The sequence below is a fragment of the Peromyscus californicus genome, unplaced genomic scaffold, assembly GCF_007827085.1.
Source record: "Peromyscus californicus insignis strain IS unplaced genomic scaffold, ASM782708v3 Scaffold_2__1_contigs__length_46816999, whole genome shotgun sequence".
Classification (NCBI taxonomy): Eukaryota; Metazoa; Chordata; class Mammalia; order Rodentia; family Cricetidae; genus Peromyscus; species Peromyscus californicus.
The window spans coordinates 7,433,172-7,450,926 of record NW_026294540.1 but is presented as its reverse complement, the minus strand read 5'-3'; the positions used below and the strand labels follow the sequence as shown (position 1 = coordinate 7,450,926).

At 47.3% G+C, this 17,755-nt stretch overlaps 1 protein-coding gene across 1 annotated transcript in view; it reads right to left on the bottom strand.

Annotated features, from left to right (window-relative positions):
- Taok3 (TAO kinase 3) overlaps positions 1–17,755 on the bottom strand; it is a 175,779-nt gene that overhangs the window by 148,976 nt on the left and 9,048 nt on the right. Inside the window, exon 2 of the mRNA XM_052755161.1 lies at positions 15,110–15,204. The gene's annotated coding sequence lies outside the window, so the exon portion shown is untranslated. The remainder of the gene's footprint in view (positions 1–15,109; positions 15,205–17,755) is intronic.

The following is a 17,755-nucleotide window of genomic DNA, read 5'->3' as shown; positions in this document are numbered from 1 at the left end:
AGGCTGTTAAAAAAAGGGGGTGGGTGGGGTGAGAAACAAGAGACCAGGAATGAGGCTACTTTGACAATTTAGAAGACACAGTCCAATTCATCTGCAACTCCCCCTAAAAGTCCACCAATGTGAATTAGATATTAATGCCTTGAATAACCCTATACCCAGGAAGCAAAGTGAGTTTGTAAAGGCTCCTAAAAAAGAGACGTCTAGGCCCCTTCCTATAAAATTTTTACGAAGCACTTAAAGAGGAATTAACACCGACTTTGTACAACAATCTCCTTCAGAACATGGAAGGGAGGGAAGGCTACTACTGCCCTCCTCCTTTGAGACTAGCATCACCACGAAACCCAATCAGACAAAGAGATCACAGGGAAAGGAAACGGCAGACTAATCTCTCAAGACCTTAGACACAGGAGTCTGCAACTGATGCTGGCAGGAGGTGTGGTCCAGTGGGGCAGCCCTCGATGATCACGAAGCCCTAGACTTGATCCCCAGCACCCAAACGGAGCAAAAGTCAAGAGTGTGCACGTTGATAACTACCAGATACAGATGACAGAAAGGAGCCCGAGTGAAAAGATGCTATGTTTCCTCAGAGCAAGGAGAGCAGCACGGGAAGCTGTTCGTTCTCCCCAAACGGACCTGTGACAGGAACAGAATTCCCACCACAGCCCAGCAAGGCATTTTGTACACACAGGCAAACTTGTTCTAAGGCTTATATGCAAGGAGAATGTACTAGAAAGGCTAACTAGCCCTGAAAAAAAAGAGAAATAAACCTCAGTCACTGTATTGCACACTAACATATATAGATAGCTATGGTGGTCAAGGCAGGTTGGTGCTGGTGGAGAGATAACATACACCACTACACACACACCACACTACACACACACACACACACACACACACACACACACACATACTACTACTACTACTACTGCTACTACTACTACTACACACACACCCACAGAAGCCCACCTGATTTTTTTTCTCTTATATTTATTTTTATTTTAAATTATCTGTCTGCGTGGAGCATGTGCAAGTGAGTTCAGGTGCCTGAGGAGGCTAGAGGCTGGATCTCCTGGAGAGGGAGTTACAGGTGATTGTGAGCCACCCAGTGTGGATGCTGGGAACCGAACTCAGGTCCTCGCTATATGGAGCGGTTGCACACTCTTAACTGTTGAATCATCTCTCCAGCCCTCGGAGTTTTGACAAAGGTGCACTTGAGCGGACACCTTTCAACAAATGTTGCTGAAACTACTGGACATTCGTAGATCAATAAACAAACAAACAAATAAATAAATAAGTAAATCTTGGCCTGGGCCCAGTGCTCGAAAGGAGAGGCTGATGAACTAGGAGGAAGTGTGAAGTGTGTCGGGGTTAGAACAAAAGGCAGGAGATGGACTTCCAGGAATCATCAGAATTGACAGTGAAAGCAGGTGCCCGGGAAGGGAAAAACCGGGAAATGGCACCCGGCAGAACCCCCAGACCTTTGCCTTTAGGTTAAATGAGGAGGAGGAGGAGGAGGAGGAGCTGCAGACTGACCGTGTCTGCGAGGCACACATCTGACAGGGTTAACGTACAGGGTCTATCAGGGACCCTCAGAAGTCAACGGTGACAACCAGAGGAAGACATGGGGCCGGGGGTCACCCCTACACTGGGTCGCCTCACCTCCTTTCAGCACACCTCCTCTAAGGCTCTGGGGTTTTAATGTGATTGTATCAGGCACATCCATCCGACCGTGTTCTTGACGCCCTTCCCCGATCTCTCATTTGCTTGCTGAACGTGCCACTGTTTTATTTTGGCCAAATACTCACTTCCTTTGGAATTGAGCTTGTGATCACAGGTTTGAGAGTGTGGCTTTCTGATCCGCTACTAGGGTGATATTGGCCCTCCCAGGGAGAGAGAGCCGCTGGGAGGGGGCAAGCAGCCCGCAGCTGAAGGCCACATTCAAACCTGCTCACACGGCACTAGGCAAATATGACTGGTAGCACACGGGCTGACTTTGAAGTCGGCTTTTTTTTTTTTTTTTTATAAAGGTTGGGATGCTGATAGTAAGGCCTGTTACACAAGTGATATAGTACTACCTTGAGTTCAAGACTGGGGATAATAAAGGCTGGGAAACTCTCTTCCACAGTGGCATGGGGACATCAACAAGGTCAGACTGCTCCAGATGACCAAGGGTGACAGCCTCACCGACTGTCAATCTGTAAAATGTAGATGTCCAATACCCCGTTGTACCTGGCAGGGAGACATTCTAAGCCTCAGATAACAAATAGCTCTTGAGATTGTGGCAACCAAGGACAAACAGTATGTCTTGGGTTGAAAGGCTTCTACAGGTGTTTCTTTATACATCTCTTGGTAATTTCTAGGAAAACATCACTCAGAAAGCTGATCATCAGAAGCAAGAGTTGTTCTTTCTGTGGGGAGGGGGATTGGAGATAGGGTCTGTGTAACCGCCCTGGCTGTCCCGGAACTCGCTTGCTTTGTAAAGAGCGGCTGGCCTCAAACTCACAAAGATCTGCTTGCGGCTGCCTCTCCAGTGCTGGGATTAGAGACGTGTGCCACCAAGTCTGGCTGCAAAAGTTCTTTTATGACATCAGGATTCTCAGTGCACTCCATACACAACACAACGTTAAACCTAATGGTTAGGATGCCCCGGGGGGGGGGGGGGGGGGGCGGGGAAATCCAAAATACTTGCTGAGGGGCTGGCTAGAGGGCTGAATGGGCGAAGCTGCCTGCTGCCAAGCCGGAGGCCCTCAGTTCAGTCCCTGGAGCTCACATGGTGGAAGGTGAGTCCCCAGAGTTGCCCTCAAACCTTCATAAGCACGTGTCCCCTCCCCACCAGCTCCCAATAGATAAAGAATTCAATGTGAACAAGCACTGCAAAATATGGGCTATTCGGTACCTGCACGGGTCCATTTGCCCGGGACAGAATAAAGTATGAGGGCGACGCCACACGAAACTGCTGCTGTCCCTCATTTAAAGGACATACAATAAGGCACCTCACTTTTTGAGAATCAAAACAGACACACGACTTGGCCCCAGTTCATCTGTACCGTGTAGTGACGCCCTTCATTTTCCCCCAGCAGCCCCGTACTCACTGGCCTGTGTCCCGGCGTCCTGTCCAGATTCCTCACTCGATTATCTCAACCCACAGATCCAAGCTCTTGAATCTTTTGTTGCAGTGGTGTGAGTGGGGATAACGGCCAATTCGACGCCCCCCGGATTCCTATGCAGCGGGGCCAGACTTCGTTGGTCATAGCCTCATGGAAAAGCACAGATGTGACCGGAGTGCCAGGTTCTAACCCGCCCACCATCCTCACCTGCCTCTTAGGGCGCAGCAGCTGTCACACAACAATCCTCCTATTTGGCAGGGATGGGCACACCACGAAGAGATGGGCCCCTGTTGGCACGAGCATGTTACCATATGGTTAAAGACATGAAAGGCACGGGGCAATAAGAACTTTTTTTTTTTTGATGGCGGTTCCACTATGTAGCCAAGACTGGTCTCGTCTTGCAGAGATCCACCTGTCTCTGCCTCTGCACACTAGAACTAAAGACGTGCACCATCATGCCTGCTCATCAATGGTATTGTATTAACCACTTGCACATGCTCTCCCCACCCCTATTCATGATGGAAACCGGTAGGAGAAAGGATTTTTCAGAGGCTTCCCTTAACTGCACAATGAATGCTGACCAATTGCTGTGGATGCGATTGATGTTGCTGTGTATCCTGACTGTGTGAACAACAGCGCTCACTTTCCTACACTCAGGAGCCAGCACTTCTCGCTCTTTCAAAGCGTGGAGCTGCTGGTGACGCTTACTCTTCCTTGTGTCTGGTCTTTTATTATATCACACAACGTGCATCCTTAGAGCTGGGTCCTTGTGTTAATGCCCACTCACCCCTTCACCTTGTCCAGGATACTCAGAGCGTTAATCTGATTTTCCAAGGTGTTAGCCAGTTGAGGATCCCCAGTAAGCTTCTGAGGCTTAGTCAGCTACTAGCTATTAAGTAAAGTGCTAAAAAAACAAACCCCGCATGGCCGGATCTACTATTTAGAAGCAGTTGCTCCTAAATGTTTAAATGAAAACGTTACATCGCAGGATCAGATCAGGACAAAAAACTTAAAATCAAACAGGCCAGCGAGATGGCTTAGCAGGAAAAGGGGCTTGCTGCCAAGCCTCAGAACCTGAGTTCAATCCCCAGGACCCACGTAGTAGAAGGGGAAAACCAACTCCTGCAAGTGGTCCTCTGACCTCCACATGTGTGTTTGCCCTCAGAGAAGCAAATATTTGTAAAAGAATAATAAATAAGGGCTGGAGACTGGTGGGTCTCAACCTTCCTGATGTTGCGACCCTCTAATACGGTTCCTCAGGTTGTGGCGACCCTCTATCATTAAGTTATTTTGTTGCTACTTCATAACTGTAATTTTGCTACTGCTATGAATCCTAATGTCAGTATCCGATATGGTGACCCACAGGTTTCGAACCTCTGGGCTGGAGTGATGGCACAGTTGTTTAGAGTACTGGATGCTCTTCTAGAGGACCTGGGTTCAGCTCCAAGCACCCACATAGTAGATAGATTACAACCATCCATAACTCCATTTCCAGGGACCTGATTCCCTTTCTGACCTCCTCTGACACTAGGCATACCACATAGGTACAGACATGCATGCAGGCAAAACACACACACACACACACACACACACACACACACACACACACACATACACACACACACACACACACACACACACACACACATACTTAAATAAAATAGATTAAAAAGACTGAAGTATAGCCAAAATAGGTAAGAAGTAGTTATTAAATAATGTAGTCATTAATTAGGAATTGGCTACTTTGGACAGGTGCAACATTGTTCCTTTCTTAGTTAAGATGTTAGAGAGGTTAAAACAATGAGGTTTGGATACAAAACTTGAATAATAATAATAAAAAAAAATATAGAACAGGCAGGAGTATGAGGAAGGGTAGTGATCAGGTTTGGGAAGAAATGTGGCAGGAGCCGGTCTTGACCAGATGAAGGCCAAGTAAAAAGCCATCTGTGCAGAGAGCCAAGGCCACACCCTTTCGGACCCTCGCAGCTTGAGGGAACTGCCAGACTCAGGCTGCATTTTTGGTGGGTGGAGAAAAAAAGGGGACACACAGCCAGGAAGCAAATGAATGCCTCTCTCTGGACACAGTGTAACAACTCTGTCCCCTCGTCCTGCTTTGAAGAAAAGAGAGAAAGAATCCTTATTTCTTAGCTCTTAGAGGTTTAACTGCTGTGGAATCTTCTTGTGCCTGGAAAGGAACCTAGAATAATAATAATAGTAACAATAATAATTATTATTATTTTAATACTTTAAAATTTATTTATTTATTTATTTTGGTTTTTCGAGACAGGGTTTCTCTGTGTAGCTTTGCGCCTTTCCTGGAACTCACTCTGCAGCCCAGGCTGGCCTCGAACTCACAGAGATCTGCCTGCCTCTGCCTCCCGAGTGTTGGGATTAAAGGTGTGTGCCATCACCACCCAGCTATTATTATTATTTGTGGTGGTGGTGTATTGAGGGGAGAAAGGGTGAGAGGGGGGGAGGGGCAGAGAGAGACTCTAAGGGTAGAGCCAGGCAGATTGCTGAGTTCAAAGGCAGCCTGGTTTATATTGTGAGATCTGGGCCAGTAAGGACTACACAGTGAGACCCTGGCATAAATAAATAAGGAACTCCTTTTTAGAACATCTGATATACAGAGACTCTACAGTTCCACGTGACATCTGGTCATCATCACTTTGGGGGCAGATTCAAGTGTTTTCACAGTTGAGTCCCAGTTCTCTAAAATAAAAGTTATTTTGATGCCTGCTGTACTGTAGAAAAGATTACCACTCACACTGCCTATAGAAAATACAAAACATTATCCTTCTGGGGACACCTTTTAGGAAAAGCAACACATCAGTATCAACGTGTTAAACTGGGGGTTTAGGAACTAAATTTTCCTTTGTTTTTTGAAACAAGATTTCTCTATGTAACAGCTCTGGCTGTCCTGGAACTCCCTTTAGATGAGGCTGGCCTTGAACCCATGGAGATCCTGAGCGCTGGGATTCAAGGCATGTGCCACCACCACCCGGTAAATTTTTATGACTTCCCACTATTCTAAGCATCTAAAATACAAAGCCTGAACAATGACAAGAAACAGACTGGCTGGCCTACCTGGGTGCTTGTACAATTCTACCACATGGCCAGGCTTTGGGGGAAGAAAACACCTTTAAAAGAATAAGTGGAGGTCTGTTTCCTACCTACCTACAAGACGAACATTCACAGAGGATGCCACGACAGACAGTTCAGTCTCTCTCCAGGTGCCTGGAGTCAGCCGAGATGTTCTCTCATCCTGAGAGGAACTCCTCCTCCTCATGTATCTACACCTCACCTGGAGACCATTGGCCATAAGCTCCCTCAGTCCCTCACTTGTCTTTACCCCCAAGCCTCTTTCTTCAGGTTGACACCTCGCAGCCAGGACAACAAATGGCCCTTTCCTCCCTTACCCTGTGACCTGCTCGCTGGTCAGTCCACCCTCTCATCGTCTTCCATCCCCGCCTGCCCGCCCCTCTGCTTGGCCTACATCACACTGGGGCATCACTGCAGAGCGTGGGGCCTTCCCCGTCAGGAAGACACTTCGGGGACTTGAAGATCACTAGCTCCAACTTGCTCATCTCCACATCCAGAAGGATTCTTCCCAGGTCGGATCTTTTGGAACCTCTGGGCAGGCCCTCCTCATGGGCCCTGGTTCCTTCCTCCCTGGGGCCCCCGTGAGAGCCCCTGCAAACCCCGTAGGTGGCTCCCCACCGCATCCTTCCACACAGGAGTTTGTGCCGAGTGACTTCCCTCCTCTGTACTCTCTCCCATTCTCACTCTCTCTGCCGATAGCTCTCTCTCCCTTGAGCTGCTAATGCCCTCAGAATCTCTCCCCGGCTGCTCTTCTTCTTTTTCATTGTGGCCGTCTTCGGTCCAGAACCTTGGTCCAAATTCTCATTCCCAACCTCTTTCTTCCTTGAAGTCACTCCACAAACTGGCTGGGGAGTGCTCCTTCAAAGGCTCTGATTGCACTGCTCTCTTCTATTCAAATGGCTTAAATGATTCCCCACTCTCTCTGGTTCAGAGTTCAACCCTCTTGCTATGCGATTCAAAAGGCCTTTGATTTCCCACTGTCCCTAAGTACCCTGGGCTTTGTTCGCACCCTCTGAACTTGGCTGAGCATGCATTGATTATGTCCTGCCACACCTGATGAAAAGCTGGCCAGCCTTTGGGACTTCGTTCAAATTCCGTCTCCACCGTGTGAAGTTGCCCCTGCCAGCTTCCTGATGGCAGCCGCGCCCTGTGTCTTCCTTTAAATGACGTCGACACTCCTCAATTTTATTAATTATGGCTACGATAGGATGCTCAGTCCTGTCTTCTGCATGGCACCCTCGAGGTGGCAGACGATTGGGACCATTCATTCAGAATTAAAGAGCACCTGTCCAGGACCAAGTTGAAGTTTGATGTCTGTCTCGTTTCTGAAGAAAAGATCCAGGAGCCAGTTGACTAAATGAACAATGTTTTGTGTATTTGTGTGGAGGACTTCAGAGAGACGTTTTATATAACAAAAATAATGACGAGCAATTCCACTCCTAGGTTCCTACCCAAAGAACTGAAAACATATGCTCCTATGAAAATGTATCCATGGGAGCCAGAGAGACAGCTCAGCCATAGAGTGCTTCATGCTCTCCTGGATCCCAGCATCCACACAGGGAGGCGCACAACTAACTGCCTGTGACTCTGGCGCCAGGGGATCTGATGCCTTCTTCTGATCTCTCTGTGCACTTATACACACACACACACACACACACACACACACACACACCAGTGCCTATGAGGATGCTCACCTCAGCATTATCCACAAGTGGCAACAACTCAAACGGCATCAGTAAATGGGTACACAGAATAGGATGTCCCCTACACCCTGGGATACTGCTGGTCTTAAAAGGGAGTGAAGTTCTGACACGTTATAACATGGGTGAGACTTGAAAACATCATGCAAAGTGGAAGACACACACACACACACACACACACACACACACACACACACACACACACAAAACCACATATGGTCTGATTCCACACATAAAAATGTACAGACTCAGCTGATTCATAAAGACAGAGAGTTAGCAACTGCTTGGTGCTGAAGCCGCTGCAAGTGCCTGCCAGCAGGGACCCTGCTGTCGGGGACATGGGACCGACAGAGTCAAGATTAGTGGTTCTCAAATGGTGGGTCGAGACCCCTTCCAGGGGTCATCTAAGTAAGACCAGTAGAAAACACAGATCTTTACATTCTGATTCATAACAGTAGCAAAATTACAGTTATGAAGTAGCAACAAAAATAATGTTGTGGTTGGGGGTCAGCCCAGCATGAGGAAATGAATTGAAGGGTCGTAGAGCATTAGGAAGGTTGGGAACCACCGGGTTAAGATCATGGTGATGGCTGCAGGAGCATCATGGATATACTACAGGCCTGAATTGTGAGCTTTAAAATGTCAAGTTTCATACTGGCAGACTGTGTATGTTGACAGAGGTGTGTGTGTGTGTGTGTGTGTGTGTGTGTGTGTTGGGACCTGGGGGATTGAACCTAGGGCCTCCTACCAGCCAAGTGCTTTACTGATGAGCTGTACCCCCAGCCACTTTTTTTTTTTTTTTAACTTTTAGGATCTCCCCAAGTTGCTTACTTAGGCTGGCCTCTGTAGTCCAAGTATATCCTCAACTTATGATCCTCCTGCCTCAGTCTTCCAAGGAGCCAAGACTATACGCCTGTGCTATGAGGCTCAGTTTAGTATAATTTTCTGCTTATTGGTTAAGAAAAAGATAGACCTGCCCCAAATTAGAAAAATATTCAAGTCCCTTTGACATTAACGGGATCGTTGATTGAGTTTACACAGACACATGGAATAGATCTACTCTTTTATTTCCCTTTGAATCAAAGTCAGACACCACAGCATCCGGCTGAGAACAGTGGAGGATGCAAGCCTAAGCCAGGGTCCCTGTGTTCAAATGCTCACATTGATAGTTTAGCATCCTTACAGTAGAGAACAGACAGAGGCTTCTCAACACACTCAAAATACAACAGGTGGGCTAGTGCACACCTTTCATCCCAGCACTCAGGATGCAGGGGCAGGAGGATCTCTCCGAGTATGAGGCCAGCCTGGTCTATACGGCAAGTTCCAGGACAGTCAGAGAGACATAGTAAGACCCTGTCTCAAAACAAAAGCAAAAAAAATCTCATTGAAAAAGAGAAGTATGATCCAGGTGTGCCTCTCCTGGGCATCCACCTGGAGGAATCAGCCATCAGACACTGTGGACACCTGCACACCATGCTTATTGCTGCCCTGGTTACAGCAGCCAAGCCATGGAATTGGCCTAGGCTAGCTCATGGGTGAGAAGGGTGGGGAAGACGTACATATATTCAGCCATAGCCAAGAATAAAATCCTATCATTTGCATGAAAGTAGATAGAACCAGAACCACCAGAAGCCAGGCATGGGAAGACAAGTGTCACATGTATTCTGGGCTTTGTGGAAATGAGAATTAAAAAAAAAAAAGCCAAAATAAATTACAGATGAGCCGAAAGTGGCAGAGGGATGCTAGGGGATTCGAAGCTGGGAACTGGAGGGGGCGGGGATAGAGGGTGGGTGAAGACGGGTATGGTGGAAGCATGATACGGGCCGTCATACCAACGTCACAGGGAAAGCCCTTCACTAGCATATATAATTAGTATGCACAGATTATAAAACCCCAGTGTGTGCACTAGTGAGAATGTGAGACTGATGACAGGGCCACACACACTTTTGTTTTTTGTTTGTTTTAATAAATGAAAAGTCATCTGCTGCTGGTGGCGTGCGTCCTTAAATTCCCAGCACTCAGGAGGCAGAGGCAGGAGGGTCTCTGGGAGTCCAAGGACAGCCTGGTCTACATGGCAAGTTCCAGGCTGGCTGGGACTATGTAGTGAGACCCTGACTCAAAAAACAAAACAAGAGTTCAAGGCCAGTCTGGACTACAGAGTGAGTTCCAGGAAAGGCAAAAATGCTACACAGAGAAACCCTGTCTCGAAAAACCCAAAAAAAAAACCAAAAAAAACCCCAAAAAACAAAAACAAACAAACAAACAAAAAACAAAAACAAAAAACGAAACAAAACAAAACCAAAAAAATTAAAACAAAACAAAAAAACAATGGATGAAATCCTACTGGGAGTTGGGGGCAGGAGAATCAGGAGTTCAAAGTCAGTATTGGTGATGTAGAGAGTTCCAGGCCAGGTTGAGCTCCACGAAACCCTGGCTCAGCAAAAAGACAGCAGAGATAGGAAGGGAAGAGTCAAGCAAGACACTGGGTCTTGAAGAAAAAAGGTAACGTGTGAGTGGGTGGAGAAACTCTTTGAGGAAATAGCCATGAGTACCAAAGGCAGGATCAGGGTGAGCCTGGGACATCTGACTGCAGAAGAGCAGAAGGGACCGCCTGCCCCAGAGCTGAGGAAGGGAGGCTGGCTAAACACTGTGGGGATAGACTAGAAAGGGTGTGGGGTACACTGCAGTGGAAAGTGGGAATCTCAGGGGCTCTGAGCTGGAAGTGGCATATGAAGAAGGCTATGCAGCAGGGTGTGCTGATGCATGCCTGCAATCTTAGCACTGAAGAGACGGAGGCAGGAAGATGGAGTGTTCGAGGCCAGCCGAGCCTGCACACAGTGAGACCCTGTCTCCACTAACCACAAAGAAACAAAGGAGTGAAAAGGTTGTTCAGAAGGAGCTGGAGTGGGTGGGTGTGAGACCAGGAAGAAGAGAGGCAACTTTGGTGACCTGTGAAGGAGGCCACCAGGGTCTGAATCAGAAGGGGAAACAGGGAACAGTGTATTTTTACCACACTGTTGAGGATGTCTGATCGGGAGCTTCCGAATACAAGGAACACACATAGAGGAATCCAGAAGCAGGAGGCAGGGGGTCATGCTACAGACGGAGACCAAGACTTTCAAGTGTCAGGACTATGTCCACAGAGGCTACATAGTCCTCAACAAGGGGATAGTTTCTTGGTTTATTCTTCATTTATTGCCAGTGTTTCCAAATTTCACATCTGCTTCGTCCATCCCATGAACATCATCATGTCTTCAACTCATCAAAGTTTACCGGCTCCTTACCAGAGATAGACAGTAAAAACAACAACAACAACAACAACAACAACAACAACAACAACAAAACCTTCTTTATCTTCTGCTTCTGGCTAAAGAAACACCCAAGAGTTCTTCGGTTGACCCAAGGTGCTGAAATACATTCTCAACCTGATGTGGCCACGCCAGAGAAAACAGCATGTGGACTAAGAGTCAGATCCCCAGCACCATGTGGAAGCTGGACGTGGTGATATGTCTGTAACCCTACTACTGACCAGAGACAGAGGCCCCGGACACATGCATGAACAGTGAGTGTGCCCTCATACACATGCGCACACATGCACACACAAGTAATTTGAAAATACACCCATACTTCGTTTGCCACGTTGCTTTCCTGAGTTTTTCTCAGTTCGATGAGTTTTTCTGAGTTCTATCAGATGGAGAGGAAATTCTCAAGGGGAGGTAAAGAGGAAAACGGTGCTAAAGACGAATCTCCATCAGACCGAATCATCATCTTGACTAATAATTACTGCATCCACAGCCAACTCTGCTTCCTCCCCACTTCCTCCCACCCTCTTGGCCTGGGGAGCACGGAACACGGTGAGAAGATAGACGCCAGGAGGTCCCATCTGCACGTCCACAGCACTGGTCTTCTCCTGACACTCTGTGACCTCACAGAGTTTGTGCACTATTTTTCTTCCCACGGTCGTTTTCTGGTTCGGCTGTGGAATGGGAGCTATCTTACTCCAAAGCAGCAAGAACAAATGTAGCCACCAGACATGAGTCGTGGGCTCTTGCCTCGATGGACGGTCGACTTTTGGCTTTGCAGACATTCTCTTACTTATTTATTCCCACATTGATCTTGGGAAGTAGGGTCTCTGGCCAACGCCCACTTTCCAGTTTGAGACATCGAGTCTTCCGGGAGGTGAGCAGGTGTGTGAGGGGACGGAATGAGCAGATGGCAGACACATTCCTGTGCCAACCCCAAGTGCATGTGACTAAAACCAAAGGAATACAATGAGGCTGACCATGAGCCACAGTGCAGGGGTCAGGGTGGGCCATCCTCTAAGAACTGTGTGGTGGACACAAATGACAGGTTCTCTGACGCCCTGAACTGTCCCAGGGGTGGGTGGGACCCTGCTAGAGTTGGAGTCTTACTGTCCCCTTTTGGCAGGACACTTACATCACATCAAGGTCAGATGGTACACATGAAAAAAAAAAAGATGCTATCAGCTATCAGCCTGTGCAGGACTGATGAGGGCTGGCAGATGGCATTAAAATGCTTTAAAGTGTTTCCTGAGACTGTGCAGGGATAGGCCAATCTGGGGCAACTGAAGCTTACCTTTGAAAGGAACTTTCAATACTATCTATCTATGTCTATGTGTGTATGTATGTATATATATATACATTTATATGTGTATGTGTGCATGAGTTATATATACATATATACAATGTATATGTGTGTGTACACACACAGACACACACATACAAATACATACACTCACACACACACAGACATACAAACATACACACACATACATATACACTCCTAAGACACTTCTAAAAATAACTTGCCTCTGCAATTCCTAAGCATTTGGGCCCAGATGTCACATTTCCTCTGAAGGCTTCCTTTTTATGTTGCCACCAGGGCTGAACCAGAACAATCTAGAACTTCAGGCTCCTTCCCAGGAGTTTTTGATTCTTCTTTAACATTTTATATGATGGTCCCAATGTGTCGGGAGGTTCTCACACACTGACTCTGCAATAATTTAAAACAGGAAACACAGCACTCTCACTGTGAAGCTCTGCCTGCCCCCTCCCCCGCTTTCTGCTAACATGTGGCCTTGTACAAAAGGGGTCCATGTGATCTTCGCGGGCCAGAGATAAGGACTATGACCACGGGAAACTAGAGAGAAGGGTCAGCTGTGTCGTGTCAACTTACTCGGGAGAGCCCTGTCATCTGGATGGAACCGGCACACAGTTGGCCTTGGGTAAATCAACAGACACAGATGAATGGCACGCAGCAAGTGACTGACTTCCACCTTCCCTAACTCCAGAAAATCTGAAATCATCTGTCAGGGTGAGGCCACGCCCACTTCCTCTCCCCACTCCCAACTCTGACCTGAAGCGGGACTGTGAATCTACATTCAGCCCATCCTGGCAGTTCTGAGAGGCTGCAATTTATATTACACACACACACACACACACACACACACACACACACACACACACACACTCTACACATACACACCCACGATTTGGCATCATATTTCAAAGATTATCTGAAATTTTTAATTTCCTCTTTTCTTTAATAGACCTTCCCACCATGAGCAATATACCCCACTACACACATTCTTGAACAAACAATGCCTCCTACGCAGAAGGACAAGAATGAATTTACACCCGAGACATGGAGGACGCTAGAGTTTGTCCAGGGCTGAATGGTAGCCCACGCATCTCGTTCAGTCCTTGCTGGGATTGTCTAGTAAAGCTGTTGTTAAAAGAAACTTAAGACTCACGGGGCAGTGTTCGGCAGAGGATGTTTTAGACTAACTAACATACAAAGTAACGGGCTGCCAATCAAAAGTTACCTCCTTGCCTGCGTCATCTGACTTTCTTTTATGGACTAGAGCTGTCCCAGAAATTAATGACCTCAACGCTAAGGTATTTTCCTTTCCACTTTACTAAGTAACTAACCCTAGTCGCTAAAATGATTTCAAAAAATTGCAAAACCAAGTAAATGTGGCCAAACTCTTTGATCTTTGTGTCTCTACGTTTGGAATTATATGTGAGAAACTGCTCTGCTTTCTGCCCTATTTTCCCTTTCTTTGAAGTAAGAAAAATAGGAAGTGATATTTTTAAGGTCTGGGACAGACCCTGTGCCATTTTGAGTAGTTTACCATCGAGATGTTACTTTAATGCTGGGGGGGGGGCATCCATTAGGGTAGGCGGTGTCCACCTTTAAAAAGGTAACCTTTAGCATATTTTGAAAGTTTTCTTCACGGGCTTTTCTGCCAAGATTATGACATTCTGTTGGCAGCCTGGCCTTCGCCTTGCTGATCCAGAAGAAAAAGGGAAAACTTAAAAAAAAAAATCTAAGTTTTGAAAAATGGACACAAAACCTCAACTCTGTCAAACGACTAATTGAACATAAGCCTGGGTGTCGGCCGAGCCTCGGCTTTCTGTTTCTCGGCTGGACTTTGAGCGAAGGTCCTAAGTACTCATGTGAAATTCAACATCAAGTTCAAGTGGCTCCCGTGTGTGAACAGTGTGTCAACATAAGGTGCTGTATAATGGGACATTCAGTGTAAAATTAAAAACCAAGCACGCCGACTCGCAATGGGCTGTCTGAAATGCAGGCCCCTCGACGCCCAAGCTGACATGACAGAGGCTTGCCATGGAAGCCCGCCTCCCTCAGCAGTCAATAAGCCTGCGAGGTGAATTTCTTTGAAAGGCTGGCTCCCAGGCAAGATAAACCTGAGATCAACTTCAGTGACAAGGACACCCTAGGCTGTCAAGCGCCTTCATCCCGAGAAAGGAAGCTCTTCACAGACACTCAAGTGAGACTTAAGCAGTACTTCCTGGTCAGACCCGGAGCCTCAAGAGCACTTTACAGGGCTTTGTATTTTGACATTTGGGGAAGGAATGTTCTAAAACAAGTCTCTCGTCCGCACCCCCCCAGCACCTCCCCACCCCTGTACCCCCAGTTCCCACCAAAGAGAGCAAACAGACGCTACCTAAACAAACACCATGTAAAAATCCACGACATTTGGTCAATGCCTGCAAACGCCAGGCCAGGCCAGGGCACCGTCCTCCATAGACATCCACATCGTTATTAGCATCCACTACGTGAACGCGCCCCTCATCCCTCTGCCTGGGTGCTCCGTGAGCTTTCACGGGACACACCCTGTTAGGAGGCAGTGAAAGCATCCCAGAAGGCACTCACCGGGTTCCTTGAGAATGAAGACCGGTCAAGATGGCTTCACATTTTACTCTTCGAATCTACGGTGCCGTCTCTTCAGGGTTTAGGGATCGAGAAGTCTGCAAGAAACCCCAGAAAATCCTTATGAGGAACTACAGATAAAGAAGCATGAGCAGGGTGCCCCACGGTGCTATCAGGGCCCAACAGCCTGCATGCCGCATTTCCTGTTCTGACGCCCATTGGCCCTTGCAGGTGCGTGTGCCTCTGGGTGGTGCCAGCAGTCTGCAGTGTGTTTGCTTTCTTTCTCTCTCTCTCTCTCTCTCTCTCTCTCTCTCTCTCTCTCTCTCTCTCTCTCTCTCAACTAGCAATTCCCCGAAGATTTAAGGTTGGCATTACCAATACCAGGAACATCTAGGATCTAGGTCACTACCACCCTAAGTTCAAACTGAGAACCATCCAGCAAAAGTTCATTATGGACTGGTGATCGCCTGATTAGAAAGGGCTGCGGACAGTTTACTTCAACAGGTTTTCGTGATTTCTCTAAAACTCGCCGTGACTGAGCCTGTCCTAGAGAGTAGGGAGGATGAAACAGGATGATTCCCAGTTTCAAGTCTTGCTCAGGCTACAGAGGGTCTTCAAAGCCTGTGTGGGCTTCAGGGTGAGTTCAAGGACAGCCTGGGCAACTTAGTGAGAGGCTGTGTCAGAAATGAGCAGTGGAGGGAGAGGCTGGGAAGAGGGCTCCATGGTTAGGAGGGCTTGCAGCTCTACCAGAGGTCTGGAGTTTAAATCCCAGCACCCACATCGAAAGGCTCATAGCTGCCTGCAATTCTGGTTCCAAGGGATCCAAAGCCACTTCTGGCTTCCCTGGGCACACACACCCATATGTGCATGACACACACACAAATTAAAAAAAAAAAAACTTTAAGCCGGGCGGTGGTGGCGCACGCCTTTAATCCCAGCACTCGGGAGGCAGAGCCAGGCGGATCTCTGTGAGTTCGAGGCCAGCCTGGGCTACCAAGTGAGTTCCAGGAAAGGCGCAAAGCTACACAGAGAAACCCTGTCTCGAAAAACCAAAAAAAAAAAAAACTTTAAAAAGTAATGGAGGGTTTAGGAGACAGCGGTAGGCAGAGTGCACATCAAGCCTATATAAACCCGAGGTCCAACTCAGTATCCACCCCAGTCACTTTCTCTACTCAAAACATGGTTCCTGGCACTAGAACATTGTGATGACCAGAACATGGCCTGGGATCTGGTAGATTTTGTATGTAAAGGGGGAAGAAAAGTTTCATGTGACGGAGACTGAAGACACTCAGCTGGCAATTGGTAAAGCTGACAGCAGTTCACGTTTACTATAAAAAGCCTCGTGATCAGGCCTCCACTGGAAGCCTGAAAAGGCTTTTCAAGCTTGGCGGCTCACACCCGTAACCCCCTGCACTGGGGAGGCTAAGGCTGGAGGATGGCAGGTTCAAGGCTGGCCTGGTTTACATGGGGAGACGATGGAAAAAGACAGAAACCTTTTCCAGACCCCGGTACGTGGAGGTGAGGGTTTGTGTGTCCTTGGTATTCCAAGTCCAAGTTGGAGGTGGTGGCTGTGGGTGCCGGCAGGCAAGACCTCACCAGTGCTCAGTTATTTTAACTCAGGCTTAATTACTCATACATGCAGAAAGCTGATAACACCCCCAAAATAACATCAGAAGTTTGAGCTGACCAGTTTCCATCATCAATATCACAACCAATGGAAACCAGGTGAAAAGTCTCCGAGGAGTTAATGCTCCTGCGCCGGGACGCAGTATTACTGTGGGTTTAAGCGTTCTGCCCCTAATAAGGTGTCACAGGCACCAGAGAGGTTTCCTTACAGCGAACGGTGTTCATAGGTTTTTCTCCAGCCTGATATGCATCCTTCCTGGCTTGTACGGTCAAAAATAAGAGTGAATGCGAGGCCGGCCCGAAAGACAAAATCCAGAGAGTAAAGTGGACATGAAAATGCTTCCAAACTATATTTCCTTCCTCAGGATTTTTACTTCCTTATGTTCAAAAGAACGAAACTCCTGTAGCCAACCAATTGGAGAACTTGCTCAAGGCAGACTTCTACTAGACATTCAACAAACACTCACTAAGCAACTAGATGGGGTGAAAGCATTAAGTCAAAGCGACAAGAACCCCTCCTTTGTGGACCCCAAATGCTAGTGGGGAGACTGAAGGCGAACAAAAGTGAAACAAAAACACTTGCCAGTAAGATCAAAAACACTAATGACAGTCTTTGTTGGAGAGGATGCGGAGCAAGGGGAACACTCCTCCACTGTTGGTGGGAGTGCAAACTTGTACAACCACTGTGGAAATCAGTATGGTGGTTTCTCAGAAAAGTGGGAATCGATCCACCTCAAGACCCAGCCATACCACTCTTGGGCATATACCCAAGGAATGCTCAATCATACCACAAAGATACATGCTCAACTATGTTCATAGCAGCACTATTTGTAATAGCCAGAACCTGGAAACAACCTAGATCCCTGTCAACTGAAGAAAAGATTAAGAAAATGTGGTACATATACACATTGGAGTACTACTCAGCAGAGAAAAACAATGACAGCATAAAATTTGCAGGCAAATGGATGGAACTAGAAAATATCCTGAGTGAGGTAACCCAAACCCAGAAGGACAAACATGGTA